Source organism: Hippopotamus amphibius, chromosome 1 (genome assembly GCF_030028045.1).
Source record: "Hippopotamus amphibius kiboko isolate mHipAmp2 chromosome 1, mHipAmp2.hap2, whole genome shotgun sequence".
NCBI lineage: Eukaryota > Metazoa > Chordata > Mammalia > Artiodactyla > Hippopotamidae > Hippopotamus > Hippopotamus amphibius.
In genome coordinates, this window is record NC_080186.1 from 110,957,596 (window position 1) to 110,962,339 (window position 4,744).

Consider the following 4,744-nt stretch of genomic DNA (forward strand, 5'->3'; position numbering starts at 1 on the left):
CCTCCTGTCCTTTTGATTCCTAAATGTGGAGGTCATCCATCTCCTTCTCCTTCAGCCCGTTCCCTTCTCTAGTTCAGTATTGATCTCCTGCCCTAGAAGACCCTGCTCTCTAGCCTGCAAGACTAAGGTTAATAAGGAGATGAAATAATAGGCTTGACTTCATCTGCCAATCAAATGCTCTCTAGATGCACAAGGGTCATTTGAGCCTCAAGGAAACTCCATGCTGGAGTGTAGGCCATTTCAGTGTGTGCCAGACCCCACACAGGAAAAATGACATCTGTCATAGGTGTGTTCCTGGGACCTTGGTAGGAAGGAATGTCAGAGAGGAGTGTTCTGACAAATGCTTGGAAATATTTGGTTCAGTGCCACCAGACTCCCTCCTCTCTCTACTTTCAGCTTACACCTGGGATGCCTGTCACCAAGTCCCTTTGGGCAGTGACTTGAGCTGCCTGGTGGCAGAGATCCGAGCTTTGAGAGGGCAGCTGGAGCAGAGCATTCAGGTGAACAACTGTCTGTGACTGCAGCTTGAACAGCAGTTGGATGGTGGTGCCAGCAAAGCCAGCCTCAGCCCCTCCTCTGTTAACCAGAAATTCCCCAACAACACTGACCCTGGAAACAAGCAGCTGCTCTTCCAAGGTAGGAAGGAAAAGGAAATCAGCAAGCCCTCAGCCAATGAGGAGGTCCCCAGGATGTCTGTGGTGGAAGGGACAATCTTACTTCTTCCACACTCCTTAAGATCATGGTGAAATCGAAGATGCTTTGATACAGTGCCTGAGATGATGGGATTTAGGGTCAGATCTGGCTCCAGATTCTGAGTTTGCCACTTACATGCTGTTTGCCTTGGGAAAAGTGTTTAAACTCCTCAGGCATTTAAGCCTTAGTTTCCTCATCTTTAACATGAAGATATGTATAATATATACTGTGCATAGTTATATGGAGCATTAAATGAAATAATTTACAACTGCCTGTCACAATAAGTACTCAACAATTAACAGCTATATATGTTAATGCTTATTCCTTATATTTGCAGAGTGCTTTAAAATTTACCATGTTTTCAGATAATTTTTCAAATAATTTCATCAGAGCTAGGGGAGGATTTACTATCTCTGTATTTCACATGAGAAAACTTAGGCATTGAGGCAATTAACTGACGTGCTAAGGAGTTAAGAGGCCAACCCAGGATTCGAAGCAGAGGTTTTGATTTCCTGTCTGTTCCTTCTGCCTCCCTATGCTCTGTCTTGGTATTGCTTCTGCTCCCTCTCAGGCTTCCCTTCTCAGTGCCTCTGCGCAACACCAGCCAGGACTCATCCGCACTGGCTCAGTCACTCCTCCTCCCCATCCTACAGCACAGAGGCCTGAGCTGGAAAGCAGGTTTTAAGTCACATTTGCCTGAGCAGGATTATTTCTGTCTCTTCAGATATTTTCCAATTACTCCCCTGGAGGATTGCTGTCTGGTCTCCAATAGGGCACCTCAAATTCACCAAGGCTTATGTCTCCTATTCTTCTTATACTACTACATGCCTTCTAGTATGTCTCCCTTCTTATACTACTACATATTTTCTAGTACTGACTCACCAGAATGGTGATTAGAGTGCTGAGTTTAATCTGCCCATAAATCCATTCATTCTTTGATCAAATATTTTTAACATGTATACTGCATATATTTATGCATATTTATATTTAATTACAAAGCATTGTATTAGACATACTACATACAATATTATATTCAAATCTGGGGTTAGAAAAATATACCTAATAATGTTTCAAACTAGAAGTTGCTTTCTCATGGAACAGCCCTCAATTATAGGAACTTGATCCAAACTAAGTGATTTGTTTGCTATTGGTTTTGATTGTGGTACATGGGTGATGATTTTGTAAGAGGAGAGTCATGTTGCCGTAGACCCCAGTGGTGAAAACAGGCTGTGCATGTGTTTGGGGAGCAGTGTGTTCCAGGGTTTCTAAAGTTGTGGTTATTTGTACTCCCTAGATTCAGTTGCCTCCCCTCCAGTTCGGGATGTGGGCATGAATTCTCCAGTTCTGGTCCTCCCCAGCTCCTCTTCTGCTGCTTCTGGCTCAGAGACCACAACCTTCAACAGGAAAAATGGTAAATAGGGCAACTATGGGATTCAGGGTCTAATGATGGAAAATGACACTGCAAGTAACTTTTGGTTCTCTATAGGCACATTATCTGAATTTAGAGATTTTTCTCCACATGTCCCAAGGCCTTTAGCCCTACTCATTCCACCTTCTGTGGCTGCCTTTTTGGTCATTTTTCTTCTTCCTGTGGTTTTCCTATTGCTCTGGTATTGTTTCATTGCACTATAATCTCTTCCTTCTTGAAAGTGCTCTCTGTATCCAGCTTAATTTCCTTGTCTGTGTCTTCTCAACCCCCAAATTTAAAATTTTTAAGCATCTGTCCTGAATATTTCATTTGTCAATAAGGATAAAATTAGCCTCCTGGCAATTTTATCATTATGAGATGATGTAAGAAAGATTATAAAAATCTAGAACCCAGAATATCTATGGACTTCACCCTTGTACTTTCCAAGACTGTCATTCTTGTCTGTGGCCTCTTTCACTATCTGATGTCCCTTTTGGATTGAACTAAGGATGACTATAAATAACAGTGTATTCTGTGTTATTGTGGTTTTATCTTCAGAGCTGGGTTTGGATGCTTCTCCAGTAATGAAGAACCCTCCCAAGCTGGAGGGTGATGCTACTGATGGCTCCTTTGCCAATAAGCATGGCCGCCATGTCATTGGCCACGTTGATGACTATAGTGCCCTAAGACAGCAGATTGAAGAGGGCAGACTGCTGGTCAAGAAGGTAGCATCCCTCGTGAGATCAACCTGCAACTTCCTTGGCCTTGAAGCTCTAGGCACAGAGGTAATCACGTTTGAGCTCTTAGGTGCACCTTTTCCTTAGGCCGTTTCTTCTTCTGATTTTAGCTCCTTCTCCCACTATTTTTTTGCCTGCTCCACATCTCCTACCAATTGAGGATACATTTTCCATTTAATCTAGCTAGGCCTTTCATCTTCATCTGCTAATTTCACTACAAGCTCTGTTCTGGTTCCAGATGCAGCTGACTTGATATTTCCCCTCAGAACCACAGAATAGCAGGTGCAGCATTGCCATCCTCATCAGTAGAGCACATTAAGCATCAACATACATGCAATGCTGCACCCAGTACCCTTTGGTAGCTTATTATCTGCTAAAGTCACGCTGGCATATGACCATCTGTGGGCAGCATAAAATCGCTTAATCAGTTGGCTGGAGATGGAGAATCTGCATCCATATGGGCAGATGTGTAGAAGGGGTGAGGAGCGTGGCAGACTGAGGAGGGGAGGAGAGCAGGCAGCAAGGTTTCTCAGAGCCCTTTCCCAGGGAGAGATCCAGGTACCATCTGCTTTGCTATCTGAGCTACTGGAGATGCACAGGCATGCAGGGACAGCCCTGCCCCCTGGAGCCCCCACCCTAGAGAGGGAGCCCCACACCATACAACAAGGAGCTCCAGGCAGTGTTAGAAGTGCTCTGGGTATGAGGGCATGAACCCAGAATCAGCTATTATCCCAGGCAAGGAAAGTAACAGGTTCATGGGGTGGGGGGGTGCCACTAGGGAATGTTCAGGTTCTCTGGGAAGGAGAACATGCCAGGTAAAGCAAGCGGTATCTCAGTCCTTTGAACTACAAATGGTGCAGCCCATTTGAAGCATAAGGTGTGATTCAGGGAAGGGCAAGGGGGACCAGTGCAAAAATAGGGACCATAGACTCTTGAGCACGAAGCAGGACTAGAAGCTAGTGTGCAGGAAGCTGGAATCAAATGAATTCTTGCAAGTTGGGTGGTCCCTCCTGAGGTCAAAGAACCTTGGCTTCCAGGTTAGAAAAGGATTTCACAGGTTCAAGCAGGCCCATGTCCATACCTCACTCACAAAGGAAGCTGAGGCCTGGGCTCAGCAAAAAAAAAAAAAGTGATCTCTCAGCTGCAGGGATGCCCATGGCTACCACCCTCTTTTCCCAGGTGATGGACAGTGAAGCCATCCATGAGCTCAGGAGCAGCGCCAACGCCCTGCACCACCGGCTGGAGGAGTCTGCCTCCCTCCTCACCATGTTCTGGCGAGCAGCCTTGCCAAGCTCCCATGGCCCTGCGCTGGGTGGCAAAGTGGTAAGAAGCCAGCATTCTCTACTGGATCTGCCCCCAAATATCCCCTGCCTCCTTGGTCGGCAGCTCTTGAAGATAAGGAGCCAAATGGTCAGTTGGAACAAAGGGCACTTGAAGAGAGTGTCCCTGGAGGGAGGGAGACCTCTCCTCTGTGGTAGCTGCTTTCAGTGTAGCTCTGACTACATCCCCTCTCCCCCACCTCTGACCCCCAGGAGAAGTAATCAAAGAGGAAAAGGAAAGGACATGGAGGAGGCAGAGACATGAGAGCCCTGGTAACCCATAAATGTTCCATCTCTTTAACTTTCTGAAGTCTCGCTGAGCTGAACTTCAGGGCCGTGTTAAAACATCAACATTCCCTTTCCCAACCTAACCCCACCCCCACCCCCAGGTCCACATCGTCAGGCAGGATCACAAAATGTCACCAGCAGTCGCCCAGCCTCTTTCAGCCCCCCACTGGAATCCCAGAAAATCACTTAAATCTGCATCTCTGGGTCAGGCCTGGGGAGAGCCAGCCTCCCCAAGGTGCTCTCAGATCTCAGGCAGCTCTCTGGTTGGTGAACTTAGATAGGCAGCTTTGAGAATCCCT

General features: G+C 46.4%; 1 long non-coding RNA gene across 1 annotated transcript; it reads left to right on the forward strand.

Moving 5' to 3' along the window:
- The first annotated feature begins 525 nt into the window (after positions 1–525).
- On the forward strand, positions 526–2,885 carry LOC130844836 (uncharacterized). The gene is made up of 3 exons (XR_009051250.1): positions 526–636; positions 1,988–2,104; positions 2,660–2,885. It is a non-coding gene; the product is annotated as an uncharacterized LOC130844836 (long non-coding RNA).
- Positions 2,886–4,744: the final 1,859 nt, after the last annotated feature.